This window comes from Myxocyprinus asiaticus, chromosome 25 (genome assembly GCF_019703515.2).
Source record: "Myxocyprinus asiaticus isolate MX2 ecotype Aquarium Trade chromosome 25, UBuf_Myxa_2, whole genome shotgun sequence".
NCBI classification, from domain to species: domain Eukaryota; kingdom Metazoa; phylum Chordata; class Actinopteri; order Cypriniformes; family Catostomidae; genus Myxocyprinus; species Myxocyprinus asiaticus.
Window position 1 is genome coordinate 20,235,648 of NC_059368.1, and position 18,648 is coordinate 20,254,295.

At 35.4% G+C, this 18,648-nt stretch overlaps 1 pseudogene; it reads left to right on the plus strand.

The window, feature by feature from the left end:
• Window positions 1–6,442: 6,442 nt before the first annotated feature.
• Window positions 6,443–17,200, plus strand: LOC127415619 (transmembrane protein 179-like; annotated as a pseudogene).
• The last annotated feature ends 1,448 nt before the right edge of the window (window positions 17,201–18,648 follow it).

The window sequence follows — 18,648 nt, forward strand, 5'->3', positions numbered from 1 at the left end:
CAAAACAAAAGGGGGGAAAAATTAAAGACAAGGAGAGAGGTAAGTGATTATTAGAGAGAATGTCCTTTATTGTGTTGAATTACATCTTGATGAGATGTAGGCTGCTGTATATAGCTATTTTTCACTCCCTATTAACAGGTTAAAAATATTGCTATTGTCTCAAACCATAGTTTAGTGTAATGTACCAATTTTAGTGTAGTGTAATTTCAATTTCTCTTTTTCATGGAACACTAACACACTATTAGACCTGAAAATGTGAAAAACACCTGTGTATATGCATAATATATGCATAAATCTTAACCTCTGAACTCTGATGGCCCTGACCTTATTTATGACTCCATGCAACATAGCAAAAATAAATGAAAAGTCACACAAGTTTGATGTGATGAAAATTTACATTATAATGGGTTATTGCGGTCCGATCTTTGCAATCCATTTTGAAGTTATTTGTAACATGTCCAGTGGTCCCTGGAGTCAGACTTGACATGCCCTGAATCCGAAAGACCACGTCCCGGGGGAACACCTCAGCTGGTTTAAACCTGGTGCAATCTGGTCAAGATCCTATTAATGCAAAGAGCCCCAGAACATCTTTCATGAATGCCACTTTTCTCCTCCTTTGACAGAAAGATGTCTGCTAAGGACTTTTCAAGTCATGTCTGGACTTTACCCAATATTTCAACTGTTGTGTTGTTATAAGCTTACAACAAATTTATCTAATTCAGAAGCACATTTAACAACAAAACAGATTTTACATATCTTGTGCACTTAGCTTTATGTGCTTCCCCTTGGCATATAATTGTAATGAGATCTAACTTTAGTTTTGAAATGCCCCATGTCTTTTGCAGATAGTGTGTGTAGAAAGTGATTTCTATAAGCTTTCAATTACCATAGCCTATGTTGAAGGTATACAAATGTAATCGGCCAGCAGTGATCATATGTCTGTGGCACATTCCTGCAACCTACAATTTCCTTTAAAATGGAAATAAAAAGTTGTATTCCTCTTCATTGATGGTGGACTAGTCCTTCCAAAAATCTGAGTTTTGTTTTAAAAAACATTTTGAGTAGCTTTTTCAAACTCATGTGAAAGCATAAAACAAAACATGAAGCATGCCACAAACATTTCACACAATAAAGTACGCATCTGCTATCCTGTTTCAGAAGGAACACAGATATTAAAGTTGTCATATGTCCAAGGACAAATTAGTAATTGGTCAAAAGTAGTTTGCTACACAGCACTACACAAAACAAACAAACAACTAAACATAAAGTCTACCCAGTGTTTGCAGAAAAATAAGAAAGAGTAGTTGTAAGTTATTCTTTTAATAGTACATTTATTATTTACATACAAAATGTGAAACATTCCATTTAAGAGAGAGAGAGAGAGAGAGAGAGAGAGAGAGAGAGAGAGAGCATAAACCTGAAGGCCAATAAAACAGAAATGATACTGTAAATTTAACCAACTTTAACAAAGCAACAGACCTGGTGCATTGGTGGATGGTTTTCCCAAGTCTGATCAAGTGGTCCTGAACATTTCACAATTTTCATAAGAACTGTTGAACTGTTGAGAACCACTCAGCCAAAGAGGAAGCCACAGGTTACCAAAGAGAAGTCGAGTCGGAAGTCGAGTGAGTGCCAAAGATCCTGTAGCATCTGTGAAAACCTGATTGGAAAAACACATCTGAAGCCCATATAAAGACATCTTTACTCAAACACTAACTGCACTGCTGTTGCCTAATGCATGGTGCTTATATAGAGCGCAAAATAATGGGGTCTCACACGTGCTGGTGTGGAATGATGATCATGCCGGTTGGACTTGTTGGAGAGGTTCTTACCATGCGTGGGCACTTTAAATGAAGTTCGTTCACCCTGAACCTGCTTGCTAAACCGGTTATAAGTAGGTGAACACACCTTTACTTTCGAGAATTTATCAGTTGGAGTTTCTCATTTGTCTCTCAATAATTCACTCATGCATTCTGTATTATGATTATAATAAGATTAACTCAGGTAAACTAATATTATTATGCTGCACAGTATACAACATTCTGTTTTTAAAGCCTTTATTCTACTAAAAGATTTTCTTAAAATAGGCCTACACTCAGACACACTCCCTTTTCATCAAGAACTTTGGGATTTAGTTTGTTACTGATTGAACTTAGTTTAGAGCTTCAATATATTCACAGTGCAACTTAATTTGTGTCCCAGATTGGTTAGTAATATAAAATGACCCACCAATGTATCATTAATCTTCAACTACTTTGCAACATATCTTAGGTAATAGTTACAGTATGTCAGTTACTTTTAGGACTATGGTATGACTATACAAAATATAAATTTTAATGCTAACTATATAGGGAAGCACACACTGCAATTTATAACAAATTCAAATCATTCATTGAGAGCACAAGAATTTACTAACTATTTCATATAAATTGGCTGAAAATAATAGGATTTAATATTACTGAGCTCATTACACATATATTCTCTAATACCAACAAAAGCTGATGTCACTGTATACTTTAAGAAGGATGCTTTTAACATAGCATTTAAAAAAGGAAGGATGAATGCTATTCTACAGGATATAATTGTCCATCCTAAAGCGAACAAAGTCTATGGAATCTGTTGTCTACACGGCAGACCTGATCTTTGAGGTCACAGTGAAACTAGCCTGCTAAAATTCCTCCAATTTGAGGGCATTACAAATTTTAGCTTAGTATCATAGGCTAAAATGTCTAACCCATATATAACATGAGATAACATGAGATTTTTAAAAAAATATTTGTGAAATAATGTAATAAGTCATGCATCATTTCAAGTGATGTGTCATTTATAATGAACTATAAAGATCTTTGTAGAGTGGAAAATTGCAATGTCATCTTCAATATAAGCTAAAGTCTGGGAAGAAATTTAATAAAAAGTAAAGTCTGTAAAGTCTTAAACCTAAATACATTGTGGGTATGGTCTTGTGTGTGACCAAAACACAAAGTGGTATCCATGTTTTTGCTAAACTTGCTTGTGCAGTAAAGCTAGTTACTGTGATAGTATCAGATCGTTTCTTTCTTTTTCATTTTTATTTTTTTTTTTCCAGGAAAGAAAAATTTAACCTACTGTGCAATATGCGGCACTTCAATCTTCTACAAGATTAACCCACTCAGTAAAAAAAATTCCATGAATCTTGCGTTGCCCCCAATTAACCCACCATCAAAGCATCCTGGTAGACCCAGACTGACCTATTACTTTGTTTGTTAGACCTCTTTTTTGTCTTGAGCAAGTGGATGCTGAATGATAAATAGGAATGCATGTTATTGGGTGTAGGCTCCATTTAAGTCTCAGGGGAAATGTATGACAGTAACTCTAGTGCTGTGACAAGAACAAGATGACTGTCACAAACCATGACCAGGTTTTTAGACTTGCAGATCTCGTCCATGTATTTATGCCTTTTGGATCATTTTAAGCTACCGCTTAAAATGATGGAAAAGTCAGATGTACACTGAAAAAGGGTTTTGTCAGGTAACTTAAAAAGTGACAATAAAAAGTTTTCGGTAGTGACATTTTAGATAATTTTGAGCATTAAAAAAAAAAAAAAAAAATCTGTATTTTAAACTAAAATATTATGTTTTTGTGTTTGTTTAAGTGTTCAAAGTTTGTGATTATTTCCTTAAAATAATTGTTGAACATAAGATTTAGTCACTAATGAAATAATCAACTCACTAATTAAACTTTATCATGTGTTTCAGTAGTGACAATTTTATCTAATTATAATTTTACATTTAATTTTAACTTATGATCATTATGAAATAATCATAAGTTTTTAACAGTTTAAACATTATAGATTAAACCCCATAAAGGTTTATTTAATTGCCGAGAATGTGTTCAGTAGTGTCAATTTTTTAAGTTACACACTGATTTTCAGACTTAAAAGCACATTTATTTCAAAATGATGGGATCTCATCTAACTACTCATAATACGGCCATGATAGACAGGGATGCAGTCTCACTCCCTGGTTAAAAATGCAAGGGTTTGGCTAATATCAGGCTCAACCAATGGATTTAAGCGTTTTGTGTTTCTGTAGTGACATGAAAATGTGGGACAGTATTTATAAATAAAGTTTAATTATTTAACAACTAAACCCTCAATAGTGAAAAGTGAACCCTTTTCTGTTCACTTTAAAATAAATAAATAAAAACGATATTTACTGTATGTTCACATATGGATATGTATCAGATTACTGTATGGGACAGAGTATGGGTAGACTGAGTACAGTTAACACTTTCTATCTATCTATCTATCTATCTATCTATCTATCTATCTATCTATCTATCTATATATATATGGCTTTCAACTAATTAATGAATTAATTTATTTGTCTGGCTTACTTATTTAAGGTTTCGGAATAAAAGACAACAAAACTAGGAGCATTTTCTACCATGTTTCTTATGCTGCCGGTACAGCTGTGTTAGCCTAAGCCTACTGTCCCCCACTGACCACCTTGCAAGTTTGCATGATTTTCTCAATGCAAATGTGCAGCCTGTCCCAAAATATCTTAAGCAGACAAATCAATAATTAGCAACAAGTAAAGTTTCCTTTCATGGTCAAACTGAAAAAAATAATTTTCTTAATTATTGTTTTTGTCTTGTTTTCCAGTAATAATATTTAAACATTCTTACTGTTTTTCTCAATCACTTTGGCTCATTTTTTTAATCAGTCTTAACATTCTCTAAACTGTAAGTGCAATTGTCACAAGTAGTTTATGGGACGTCAGAACTCTATTGCATGTCTGCAAAATGTAGTAACTCACCCAAAACATTTAATTCATGCTTCAAAACCTAGTTATTGTATCAGTAAATTGGCCAGTGCCACCAAAATTAAATGTTTTTTGTCATCGTGTGAGCCATACTTGTCAAAATGTTTAGATGTTTTTTCACCATGGCAGTCAACCCTGGAAATGTTTGTTATATTCAAATACAATAATAACTAATTTTTGCACTATACAAGAATGTCAGTTTTGTCTAGCTGAATGCTATTGTGTATTACACTGAGCTTTTTAGATACCGATTTCAACAGTAGGTAAAAGTTTACTGGGAAAAGTCAATACTGTACAATACTGTAGTACATAGATAAAGGATATGCACATTTGTATGTATACAGTAAACAACTGAACATTGAAAAAACCTTTGGTAGTTCTGTAAAAAACAATAAATTGTACCTCCTCACACTAAGTAACACTACAAGTTCCCATCTTCTTGGTGGACATTCTGTCACTCTTGTTGGTCTGGCCAGAGATTTAGCAGACGTCACAAACATTTTATGTCATAGATATTTATGGAATATACATGTATGTCTGACAAATTTGATAACTGAATGGATCATTTTGCATGTGATGGCTCACACTATGAAAGAATGTTTAGAAGTTGTGAAGAGTATGACAGTTTCACTGAGAATCAACTCATCAGTTTTTATCAGCAAGCCATGTGCATTTAGTTATTGTGCAAATTGTAGACAATTGTACTTACTCTTTTGCACACATGTGCCAAAACACGTGCATTTTGCTTAAATGAATGAGAAATTTAAATCTGGTGTGATCAAGAAACTTATTGTTCAGAGATTTGAACTTCTCATTCGAGAACTGCGCCAAAGCAATTGAGAAAACCAGTAAAACAAGTTATTGCCTATTTACTTGACAAGCAATATAGCATAAGATATTTTGTCTTGTTTTCAGATAAATCTAACTAAATTTAATGGGGGGGTTTGCTTACAGTAAAACAAGAAAAACTATTTGCCAATGTGGTAAGAAAAAACAACAACTTTACAGTAATAACAAGTTTATTTATCTTACCCCATTTGCAGATTTTTTTTATTTTTTTTTATTTTTTTTAAGCATAACGTTTACTAAATTTTGTCAGATATTTCTGAAAACAATACTTAATATTGTATGCCATTTTACTTGTCAAGTAAATATATGTTGTTTTACTGTACTATTTAGTCATTTTTTATTTTATTGATTTATTAACTGCAGTGCAGTCAGGAATAATGATTTATTCCCAACGAAAGAAGAGTAAGAAAATAATTCATGTAGTTCAAATTAGTTTGAGAAGGAAATATTCAGTGTTTTATCTGTACTCAGTCAGCCATATTTATGATAATACTGATTAACTGTTTAATTAAATAATGGTTACAATGAGTTATTATAAGACATTAAATACAGTATAACAATGACTATGAGATTACAAGAAAGGAGTCCATCCTTGAGCCGTGTCAATTATATTACTATTTGTAAGTCACCTCATGAGATCAAGAGATTCTATCTATCAGTCATCTACCTAAAATACTTGCCCTTTAATTATTTATCCCTTCACAGCGATAATATTTATAATAGTTAAAGAAAAATTCAACAACAAAAAAAAATCACATGAAAATCCTTTTTCAGATGCAATACAAGATGTGATGACACAACTGAACATTTATCGTCATGCGCAGTAACAGAATGCTGTCGCCGGAACGATGGCCGTCGATAATTTTCGATAATTTGGGTATTGATTATCTCCCAAAAATGATGGCAGACATAGCAATCTCCCCAGATGTTAAAGTTTCAGTTTGTAAAATGTTTTATCATACATTGCTTCTTTTCAACAACTGTCTTTATATTTCTTTACAGCTCTCATTTCCATGCCTTCTTGAATCTCCTTCTGTCCCTCTTGGTGGTATTTATGGTGTTTGTGGCAAGTAACATCTCCAGTGTTGGCTTCAGTACATGGTGTGATGCTATCACGGAAAATGGGGCCATGCCAAGCAGGTAAGCTCTTTTTATCCATTTGTAACCAATTACTGTATGTTTAAAACTTTGATATTACTTCTGCTTTAAAGATGATTAATTTCTCTTTGGCAGTTGTGAGGATCTGCAAGACACTGATTTAGAGCTTGGTGTCGACAACTCCTTCTTTTATGACCAGTTTGCCATGGCACAGGTAAACATCCACAAAGTAACATACCACCTACTGTACATTCCCTAGGTATTTCCGAGATTTTCTTATTCATAAGGAGCTTGCACAAAATATCCATTTTATATGATATTTCTCTCTCTCTCTCTCTCTCTCTCTCTCTCTCTCTCGTTCTTGCTTTTTCTCTGTCTCTCTGCTTTACAGTTTGGCTTGTGGTCAGCCTGATTATGCTGGCTGGGTGTGATAGTGCTGGCCTTCCTGAAGGTCTATCATAACCACAGGCAGCTGGAGCTGCTAGACAATCTAGTTCAGGAAAAAGAGCTTCTGTTGGGTCATCCTTTGCAGAGTTCTTATTTGCATAACAGGAATGCCATGATGATGTAAACAAAACATTTATCATGTAATACCTTTATACTGCATGGCCTATTTTATGACCTTAATTAAAATGTAAAGTATTTTGTATGAGATTTGATTTGAGTCTTACTGTAGTTATGAGTTTCCTTGCAAGGGATGTTCCTATTTATATAAATGTCTATGGCACACTTTATATTCAAGGCTGATACCATAGAGTTAAATTGTTTGCAGTATTATTTTTTAGACAGCATCCTGACATATTGCTCATAAAGCTGTACTTGGTGTTATCATTTGCTCTTATTTAATTTAATTCTTACATTAGTTTTACAAAATGTATTACATATCAGACTTTCACACAGGCAATGATTGGCTCTCCCATTTTCTCAGTAAAACTAACATATATGCCCTTTCCACATCATTTATACATACTGAAAATATTGTTTTGTATTGTGACCATATCAATGCTATATTAGAACCAGTTTCTTTGACTGCAGCCAATCAGTGGCATTGTTTGAACACTGAAGTGTAATACATAAAACAGCATGTTTCTCCAGTGTTTTTAATTATTAGGATCATTAAAATAATTATATTTGTATCTACATATTATATATTTTTTTATAAATATTTTTAAAAGTTAGATATTTAATGTATTATATTTTACATACTCTTTTGAAATGACACTGAAATTGTATTCTTGCTGCATGTGTATGGGGTCCTTAGCTTACAATGCTATTTATTTTTCATATTTTCATTTTCTTTAAGCACTAGTCTATGAATTTAGGTACATAATCCTATACTTCCATATTAATAGATAGTAGAATAAAGATGTACTGGTTTTCACAACATGGATTCAGTGCTTGACGACCAGATTCGTTGATTCTTTCACCACCTAGTGGCTGAAAGGGGGAAAATAGTGCCTAAATGTGAAGCGTACTGTAGTAATTTCTTGTCTCATTTTATCAGTGCGTATTAAAATAACAAAATTAATAACATTTTGTCTCATATGCAACTGCTCTTTTGCATATGAATATCCTATATGAGAAGAAAACTGCAAAGTGAAGAAAAGAACAAGAAGAAAACAGTATAAAAGGAAGATGTTATTTTTTTCCATCAAGGCAAAATTCCTCTACCAATTGTGACAATAAAGAAAAATAATAATAACCCTCTGGAAGTTTGCATGCTCAGCATAAAATAAGCCTACATAATTTTTCGTTCATAATAACTTGACAAACCATTTTGATCAATTTAAAAATCCTAATGTTTCACCAAAATAACACAGAATGGTAATCCATTGTGACATGCATATGTCTGCCCCACTGAAGGTGTTGAAGGAGTTGCAAATAAAGGGAATTCTCTCAAGGAGCTCAATACTCCAGTTTCTCATATCAGCATGTCTTAGGATCATTTTGCCACTGAGGAGTGATTTCATCCATCCAAACAACTTCAAGTACACTGAAAAAAAAAAAAAAAAAAAAAAAAACAATTTAAAAAAAATTCTTGTGGTACATTTTTAACTAGTTTTATTCAAGTAAATAAATATCATTTCACATCACTAATTCAACTTGAATATATTAGTTTACACTATTAAAACGAATTTCTAGAGTTAACTCAGGTAGAAATTTAGGAAACAAATGCAGATTACTACTTTTTACAAAGTACCATCTGGAAAATTTGTTAAGATGATGTTAATTTTGTTCTTTCCAGACCATATCAGGGTAACACTTTAGAATACTGTTCCTTCATTAATGGGTAATAACACAGGAACAAATGAGTAGCACAACATTAACATTTTAGTTACTACTATTAACTAACAAGAAACTGTGATTAACTAATCAGTAATAGCACACAGATGAATCCAATAGGCTAGTTCACAATGAGGTAATCAGTAACTACTATTTTTTCATACCTCCTGGAGGACTACTAAGTATACTGTTTCATAATTAATGCTAAACTAATCAAGAACTAATGCAGGACAAATGGCTAGCACTACATTACCATTTTAATCACTACTGCTAACTAATACACAAGATTGTTTAACTTATCAATAGGTAATAGATTTATAGCTATTAATAACTAGTAAATGTTGTTACACCTCCTATAGAGAACTATGTGCTAAGGGGTCATTTTAAATAAATGGCCTTCTTAAAGTAAGTTCGGGAGGTTACCTCACTCCTGTGTCAATTCTTTCAGCATCCCTCCACTGAAGATTACATTATTTCTATACTGGACCAAAAGGACTCATCAGCCAACATCACCACAAATGCCATAAACAGTCACTACAGTGATTTATTTTTTTCTTCAGGGAGTGGGGGCAAAGTCTTTATGACATCACCAATTCCAGCACTGTGGAATGACTAAATGTAAATGATTATATTCTATTTAGTGACAAAAATAAAGTACATCTTTAGAAGCAGGACAGTGTCCCTCTTGTGCTCTTTAACCAGAAATGAACTTAAAGAAATAACCCCTCCAAATTACTACATTGCTTGGTAGAATATAATTACTAGCCAACTTACCTCACAGAAATATATGGTTCTTCTGGATATCTCTCTTAACCATTACAAATGAGTATGCTGTTTCTGTGTTTTGGGGTTATAGGTTTCTATTACTGTAATAACTACTTTAAAAATCATGGTAACCCCCTAGTAATGACTGAAGTGTTACCACATCCTTCTGAAGGAATAACTTATAATTTGGAACAGTATTCTAAAGTGAAGATCATGGTAACCTTCTAGTAATGACTCAAGTGTTACCACATCCTTCTACAGGATTTACTAACCATTTGGAACAATATTCTAAAGTGAAAATCATTGTAACCCACCAGTAATGACTGAAATGTTACCACATCCTTCCGAAGGAATTACTAACCATTTGGAACAGTATTCTAAAGTGAAAGAACATTATAAACCAATATACAACAGTTAGTTCCAGTCCTCAAATCTGATTGGATGAGAGATGTTCCATGAGTACTAGAGCCCAACCGATATGGGATTTTTGAGACCGATACAGATTTTAGAGGGGGGAAATTCATCGATTTCCGATATGGTGGCCGATATAGTTAATTTTTGAGCTGGAATGAAAACAGACCTTTTCTATGTGGATTGTGCACCAATTTTGCACCGATATGACTCTGCAAAGGTACTCAGAAGGCTGCTTTCTTAAACAAATATTTTTATCAAAGAATATTTGACATTATTATTATACATTGTCAACCAATTCTAGAAATGAACACTGAGAAAATAAAGAATAAATAAAAATTCAATAAATAGCTTGTACTAAACATCAGTACTGTATGTTCATTGTCAGTCAGTTGCTGACCATTTAAATAAAGAATAAATAAAAATTATAGCTAAATAAAAATCAGTACTGTATGTTTAGTATCAGTCAATGGCTGACCATTTAAATAAAGAATAATTAAAAATAAAATAAATAGCTAAATAAACATCAGTAGTACTGTTTAGTATCAGTCAAATGCTGACTATATTAATACTTCCAAGTCAAGAGATAAACAGCAGCAGCGGTGTTACACCATATTCTGCTACAAGTTCAGGGGGAACTTTCAACAGTGGAAAACCAGACTTTTAAATATTACATTTTGTAAATGCAACGACTGGAATTGTTAGGTAGAAGGGGGTACCAAACTGCGAATCCTGAACAAAACATTTTGGTGAATACATGTTTACACATTAGCTTCCACTCAGCTGACAAGCAATGAAAGTAGCTACGTGGTTAGCTAGTTAGCTATAAGCTCGTTGTCATGGAGAGTAAAAGATGGATGTTGTTTATTTACTTTCCAGCATTGCGTCTCACCAACTAGGTAACAACGTAGCGTGAAATCAACACTCAACAGGCACAATCCACCACCACACTGTTGTCTGCTGAGCTGTAAAAACCCTTCAATCTGCAACATTACTGACTGCACTGACAAACTATAGCTGGCTAACAGCAAACAGATGTGATAAACATGAGTGACATGGTTGTCAGGGACAGGATTAATGTTATATTAAAGCAAAATTTGGTTTGAACTAGCAACGACCGATTCTAATCTGTCACATAAGTAGTTTCGTGCACAAATGCGTTTTTATGACCATACTCAGTTTTTCCTAATTTTGAAAAATGTACTTAACTGTTGTATATAAGCAATAGCACACTCGCAATCATGCTATATGGCCTTAAATCAGCACTGTTGTGATTACCTATGGCTGAATCACAGCAGTGCTGGTGTAGGACCATATCGCATGATTGCGAGTGTGATATTGCTTAATTAAAAGTAAACGATGTGTTACTTGACAGTTAATATTGAATAATCAAGTATTGGTTCAACAATTTATTAATTTAATCAGATACACAAATCTGTTGCATAAACATGTAAGAAAAAAATTCAAAACATCTTTCTATGACATTAAATTCATTGAACATAAAATGCATAAGAAACACTTTACTGCTTAACAATACCTTTTGTCAAACCTAAAGCAGGATATAGTGCTTTTAAAGGTTCTGTGTACTGTGAATGAGTGCTGGATGCCTTCCACAATCGTCTTTCATAGCATTGCCTTTCAACGTAAAACAAAAAATCAAGATGAATATAAACATTTCTGTGTCTACAGAAAGTGCGCTGAGCTCCAAAAGTCAACGGACAATGATGTTTCTCCGGGCCGATTCCATCTTTCTGTGTACTTTCGCTAAAATGCTTCTAAAATATATTTTCCACGTGTCCTTTGCCTATTTTGATCTGAACAGAACTAAACATATCTTAACTATGTTAATGTGTTAATCGCACGGCGTGTTCGGGCGGAGCGGCGTGAGCTCGGATCAACACAGAAGACCCGTGTTCTTTTCCTCACTTCGGCCCAGCCCACCTCCTCAGCTCCAGCATCCATCGCAAATGCTGATTGGATTAGAGGCGTGATGGACGTGCAGTTTTACGATTTTGATTATTCTATTCAACTAGATTTATTAAGTTATTAAAAAATACATGAAACTGCTAAAGTATAAAAATGACTGGAATACACCTACTCTATGATAAACATATTCAAACATATTCTGACTCAAAAATGTATTTAAAAATATTCTTTCCTTAAAAAATATTTAAAACCTTTAAAGTAGATTTTTAAAAGATGTTTCTATATAACATCTTTGACATCCTTATTTGTCATTGACCCATATACAGATACCAGACACTTCTTAAGCTACATTCATAAGTTGATCCAGTTCTGTTCTGAAGAAAACAGAGGCACAATCATGCTTCTCTGAAGATGCATTTTCAATTTGACAATAAAAATATAATTCCTCACATTATAGGGGCCATTTACACGACAATGTTTTCAACTAAAAACGGAAAACTTTTGGCTGTTCGTTTACACGATAACAGCGTTTTGGGGCCTGAAAACGCAAACTTTTGAAAACGGGTTTCAAAGTGCAAGTTTTTGAAAACGATGCCGTTATCGTCTCCGTGTAAACATACAAAAACGCGAATTTGTGAAAACGATGACGCCATGTGTACGCCTATTACGTGTTATATAAAGAATTATGGATTGATGGGCATCAATTTGAGATGTATAATTATCAATATGAATACTGGTGTCTGTGCAAATAACAATAATCAACAATATATTCATTTGGAGTGTTTTGTATGGAGTGTGAACATTGTACAGTAGTCAAAACCTGCAATTTGAAAATCTTGAAATTAATGTATGGATTCAGATGGGAAAAATTTATTTGTATTTTAATTGTTATTTATTTACTTACTTAATTTTATTTGATGTACCTTTACCCTGCAATTCATTCACCCACCGCTTATGTATATAGCCTATAGACAGAGATGCAATGCCATGTACAGTATTCAATGATATGCTTAGAATATGAAAACATGAGGCAGTGAAAATGCATGTTAGATCCAATGTACACAAGACCTCTCTCTCCGTCAGAAGATATCATATATCAGAGTTCTGTCTGATATCCAAAACCAGTCAACATCAACAGCTTGTTATGTTAAGTTACTCTCCTACCAGCTCAAGAGTCAGCAGGGGGAATACAGAAGAAGGCAAGAGAAGAAGTGATGGTAAAAATGAGCAGAGTTTATTGAATATTCTTGAGAGTTCAGTCTATAGGCATGCACGCGAGACATTCAAAACTACACTGGCGGACTACAGGACTGTGTTTGTGCTGCTCAAGATTTTGAGTCTATTGACACTTCTCCAGCAAAATAATTGTAGTAATTAAGCAACCTCATCGTCCGTCCAGGCAAAATTGCTCGATGCTTTCGCCATCTTCATTGATTGTATTCACCGCTCTGTGGAAGAATGCTTATGTGTGCAGGCGTGTAGTGTTTCTTTACAAAGTGACATCACCAACTACTGGCCTGGCATGCATAATACAGTGTTTTTATGCGGCGTTCCATTTGTCTCGGAAGTCGGAGCTCAGGACTCGGATCGACGTCATTTCCATTAAAAAAAAACAAGAAATCTGAGTTGGATGCGTTCCTTTTACACACAATAGGACAAGTTGGAAAAAAAGATGGATGCCTCCAGGAAATTAATTGTTGCATTAGCTCTTTTGGAGCACAGAGAGCTACAAAATAAGTATGCCCTTCACCTAAGAGACCTCGAGGAAGATGACAGAAAGCGGAGAAGGTATGTTAATGTTTCCACGTATTTGATTGTACCAAAACATGTTAACCACGTTTTAATCAAACCAGCGGTGTAAACAAAGGGCAATGCCCTATGGAAGTACAAACGTATATTTGCAATATAAATTTGCCTAACTGTGTTATGTGTAAACTGTTTTACGGTTTGTAATGTTAGGCAGTGTTGTTGTAGCAACACTGACCATTGTTCTTGTAGCTGCAGCAACCATTGCTGTTGTTAGCAGCAGCGACCTAGCCAATTTGAGCTGCACCAGTTTATAAACAACACATTACGCAGTAATTCACGCATAACAGGATCGTAGCAACATGCATATAGGCAACGGTAATACAGTATTGTGTATACGACTTACTAAATTGGACACAAAAAAGACAAAAGTGCTAAAAAAAAATTTAAACCCACAACTTACTACAGTCGATGCTCTTCGCAGCCATCTTGCTTTCTGAACTCGGGGTCCTCTGAGTTCGTCCGACTTTCCGAGTAGGAATTCCGACATCGGGGGGCGTTCCATTTGTCAGTTCCGGTCTCGGAACTTGGAAAATAACTCGGAACTCCGACTTCCGAGACAAATGGAACGCAGCATAAGTCGTTTTCGTGGATCCGTGTGAACGGGGATCGTTTTGAAAACATTGTCGCCTGTACGCGAAACTTTTCAAAAACGCAAAAGAAAAACGTTTCTGTTTTTAGTACATCGTTGTCGTGTAAACGTACCCTTAGACACTGTATTTTGAGGAGTTAATGTGGTGATGAGTAATGAATTAGTTGTTATTTTAATTTAGCCATAGTTAATTATTAGTCCTCAAAGAGGCAAATAAAATTCAGTAATATTGATTAGCTAATAGTAAACTACCACAGTCATCAGTTTGTAATTACTTACTGATTAGTTCATTTTGTTTCCATATTAGTTAATTGTAGTGACTTAAGTGTTAACGTAGTACTACTCATTTGTCCTGCATTAATTCCTGCATAGTTACCTGTTAATTAAGGAACAGTATTCTAAAGTGTTACCCATATCAGGGCAACTGCTAAAGTGCATACAAAAACAAAACAAAAAATAAAGATGACTAATTATACTGTCACTCTATCCCGATAGTAGCTCCCTTCAAGATACATCAGTATAACAGATCAATTTGGTCCACAGAGAGCAAAAGAGGGCCACTCCACAAACAGTTAAAGTGTAATGTTGCCTGCTCTAAACCTTTTGTTTGAAGTTCACAAGGGATATGCAAACTATGCAAAAGTTTTTTACAAACTGTATATACTAAAACAATTGTTCGGACTTGTCCTTTATGAGGGTAGATCAACTTAATACATGTGAAAATGACTGCAGATTCTCACTGCAACCACATGGCCAACTTACTTGTTATTATGCCTTTAATTACATAATTAATTTATCAATGATACAGTTCACCTAAGGGCCACCACATGTGCATCGCCAGAACATTTTCTCAGTCAACTTGTTATTCGTGTATGTATGTATTTGAAATTCTATTGATATTCAGAATATGCTTTTACAATGTGCATTAGTTAGAGATTATTCAAGGAAAACTAGAATGGAAACATAATTTTTTACCTGGTCCTGTTCTGGAATTGCTAATTGTCCTGATCATGACGTTAAACTGATCCGATAGGGTCTAGTTGGATAACCTACAAGAAGATCTCTGATCAATATGGTTATGGGGACCGATAGCTAGAGAAACTATCGTGAGTACTACTGGGATGCAGCGGTAAGACCTAAACCTCATTAAGGCAAGTACAGGGTTTAAACCTAGAAAGGCTTTTTGAGGGTAGGGCTAGGCAAGTACAAGGAGACCTTGGAAAGGCGAACCCACTGCTAGTCCGTGCATGAGGGCTCGTATCCCATCATGGTCTTACCTGGAATAAGGAAAATCCACGTAGTATAAACAATATGAAAACACAACCAAATTCTAAACATACTGGCTTGGCCGTCGCCCAGGTTATCAAGGTCCACGGTGGCTGTTCAACCAATCTGTCAGCCACTGAAAAATATGCGAATATTGGAAAACGAAAACCAAAAAACTAGCACTTCTCCGTGGCAACCTACAACGTGAGAACGCTGAACGATACTATCAGCACAGAAACAGGTGAACCCATCACGCACAAAATCAATCGCATTATAGCCGACTGCGAGAAATACGAAATCGTCATCATAGCACTCCAAGAGCACCGGCAAAAAACATCCGATACGGTGGGCTATAGTCAACACAAACAATACAGCAACTGGACTCTTGCACACTCAGACTCGTCATCCATTTGCCATGGAGTAGCCATTCTGTACAACAGCAAGATTGCTCAGTTAACCACCTAAATCACAGTCAAATCGGAGTGCATAATAATCGCACATATTAAGGGCAATCCAAAAGTATGCATAGTCTCAGCATACGCCCCAACAAAGACAGCTGAAGAATGTGACAAAGACGAGTTTTACAACGACCTATCTGAGCTAACCGAGTCGATTCCACCACACAAGATCACCATTCTTGCAGGAGACTTTAATGCACGAATTGGTAACGACAGTCATACAACAAACCCAAGAGTTATAGGCAGTCACTGCTATCATACGACAACCAACGACAATGGGTCACGAATGATTCGCATGTGTGAAATGGCGAGTCTTCGACCAGCCAGCTTTTGGTTCCCGAACTTACAGAAGCCCAAAAGGCAAATATTACCAACTCGACCACGTTTTGTTCAACACAAAGTGGTGGACTTCTATAAAGAACTGTCGTGCATACAACACCTGCAGCATCAGATCAGACCACAAGATTGTGAGTGCCAAATTCAAGCTTGCGCTGAGATCTAGCAAGACACCACCTAATACTAGATGCACTTTCATGTACGAGAAATTGAAAATCCTAAAATTAAAACACGAATTCAACATGGAAGTGAAAAACCGATTTGAATCCCTCTTTGATGAAGCAGCAATCCAAGAACCACAAGACTAAATTCAAGAGAGAGCAAATGCACTGAATGCTGCACTCGTAAGTGCAAACGAAAAAGTTGGGTCAAACGAAAAAGTGTGGTGTTGGGTCAGCAACATCACACTCCAGCTCATCACCAATGAAGGAGATCTGAAAGCGAAATCTAAGCTAACTCAAAAAACGCCAGACAAAGAGACGTGGCAAAATGCACAGGCACAAGTCGCACAAGCTTTCGAAGCAGAAAACGATGCCTATATCAACGCCAAGCTCGACGCACTAGAACTAGCGAACAAACACCACGAGTACCGCAAATCTGGAAGCTAGTAAATGACATCACTGAAAAACCAAAAGCCGCTTCCGCCAATATGGTTCGAATGCTTGATGGCAGTATTCCCAGCTCCAAGTCCGAACTCCTAAGCGAATGGTCAAAATACTTCTCGGCTCTACTAAACAACAAGAGCCTGAAAGTTAACCTTGAAAACTGCCCATTACCAACAACCGACACCTCGGGCATATCATTAGGTGATATAACTTGAGAGGAAGTCGACAATGCAATTGAGACCCTCAACCGAAATAAAGCACCAGGCCCAGACTATGCAATGACAGCCAAGGTGCTAAAAGAAGGAGGTGACTTTGTGGTAAGCCAACTACACATCATCTGTCAGTTGGTATACAGACAGCTTACGGTAGCAAAACAATGGACATCAAGTCTGATTAACCCAATTCCAAAGAAAGGAAACTCACAACTTATGACCAACTATCGAGGAATCAGCTTGATGTCAATAGCAGCCAAAGTCTTCAATCGAGTGTTACTCAACCGCATACGAGACCCAATTGACAAACTGCTCCGAAACAACCAAGCATGCTTCAGAACAAGTCGCGGTTGTGCTCAACAAATCCACATTCTTCGCAGAATCATGGAGGAAGCAAACGCACATTTCACATTTATCACATTTATTGACTTCAAGAAAGCCTGTCCGATGATGATGATGATGAATTGCATGTATTAGCTAAATTATCTACAGCTAGGACCAGTAAAATGTCATAGACAAAAATGAATATTATGGATCTCTTGAGTCTGAGCTTCTTCTTCTTCTTCTTCTTCTTCTTCTTCTTCTTTGGCATTTGCCTTTCACTGATAATGAAGAACAGTCATAAGTTATACCCCCCTTTTTTATAGGGAACATGACAATAGTCTTCTACATGAATGCTTTGATATGATATAAACTGAAAAAAGTGCATCATGTGGTAACATCTTATTGAAATGGTATGATTCAAGTTATTTAATTATTTACCATTACTGGATCAACCTGAACACATTAGGTTACACCAGCGTACTGGTGCACTATGGCTGTTGTCACATCATCCAGGTGGATGCTGCACACTGGTGGTGGTTTAGGAGAGTCGCCTGTTCACTATGTAAAGCGCTTTGAGTGTAGTGTCAGAAAAAGCGCTATACTTACTGTATAAGTGTAAGTGTAACATTCAACAAAACTAAACTTAAGGGTTAGATCAGAACAATTGCAGGTAACCACAGTTTTTTTTTTTTTTTTTACAGTGTAGACTTCTGTCCATCATTGATTCTTAAAACAGACCAACTAGTCCTATATAAACACTAATTTGGACATTAGTCACACAGCAGTGATTCTATTGGAACTGTAAGACATTATATTAAAATAAAGACTTATTAATCAAGACTTAATTAAAACATGACTAAACCAGATGAATGTGATTGTGAGGGGCAGTACTAAATCACCTTGCCACAGTAGTCT